This window comes from Amphimedon queenslandica, unplaced genomic scaffold (assembly GCF_000090795.2).
Source record: "Amphimedon queenslandica unplaced genomic scaffold, v1.1 AMPQUscaffold_13455, whole genome shotgun sequence".
Classification (NCBI taxonomy): domain Eukaryota; kingdom Metazoa; phylum Porifera; class Demospongiae; order Haplosclerida; family Niphatidae; genus Amphimedon; species Amphimedon queenslandica.
Genome location: NW_003546309.1, coordinates 104,463 through 105,544, shown reverse-complemented (window position 1 = coordinate 105,544; position 1,082 = coordinate 104,463). Strand labels below are relative to the sequence as shown.

The following is a 1,082-nucleotide window of genomic DNA, read 5'->3' as shown; positions in this document are numbered from 1 at the left end:
GCTAGTCCAGTTACTAAATGACAAGAATCACTCATGGAGCCACTCGTGGCAAGAATAATAGTGTATTATTTAAAATAATTGTATTTCATGCAACTATGCACGTATTCATTTATATCTTGCATAAATTTACAGCATCTCATTATATATTGCTACAAAGCTACATTATAGCTCAGTTTTGACACAGCTAGTATACCGACAATACTTTACACCACACTGCATACTACTATGATATACTGGCAAATGACCATTGAAAATCAGTCCTCAGTATAGAACCAGTTTTATGAGGAATTTCCTGGTTTTTATATGAGGAATTTCTCATTATTATGATCATGCAAACACATTGACATACCCCTGAAACTTCACCTTTGGAAATGCCAAAATTTAGTGCCAAAAATATTGCAATGCCAAACATTACACTAGTCTCGCGTAGCCGGACACTACGGCTACGCGAGACAATATGGCGAGACTAACCGCAAGCACTATTTTCCCTAACTACGCGGCCACCAATTCATTGGAAGACTAGAATTATGCTTCAAATTAAAGAATAAAACTGTCGTTATTTATTGAAACTTGAGGCAAGTCTATTCCTATTTGATATCTATTCTAAAAGAGCAAGAGGTGATGTTGCAATCCCGCAGAGTGTGTTTGCTACTCTTTTTAATTTTGGCAGTTTTGCTTTATTTACAGTTTAAAGTATTGATCAAGGGAAGAAGAGAAACTGTCACTCAGGGCAGAAGACAACACATTAAAAGTTAGTAAGCACTAATTATCAATCAATGAATAATTTTTATCATAGCTACTCTTGAAGATGATCTGATAAATGGAAAGCTACTAAAATGTTTTGATTCACTCAATTTATCCAAATTTGTCAACAAAGGAAAGGCATTGGAAGATGCTGTTAACTTTATTGAGTTCTTTAAAACAATTCTTCCTTCACCAGAGCAGAGCAACATTAGCAGTCAAAGTATATGCTGGAATATTAGTATCAATCTGACACGACAATCTAATGGTACTCTGTTTGGGAATATCAATTCACACCGCATTCATATCAATATCAATTCTGATCCTTCATTTTCTGATCC

The 1,082-nt window shown here is 34.8% G+C and overlaps 1 long non-coding RNA gene across 1 annotated transcript; it reads left to right on the top strand.

The window, feature by feature from the left end:
• Window positions 1-569: 569 nt before the first annotated feature.
• Window positions 570-876, top strand: LOC109581202 (uncharacterized). The gene is made up of 2 exons (XR_002184551.1): window positions 570-751; window positions 797-876. It is a non-coding gene; the product is annotated as an uncharacterized LOC109581202 (long non-coding RNA).
• The last annotated feature ends 206 nt before the right edge of the window (window positions 877-1,082 follow it).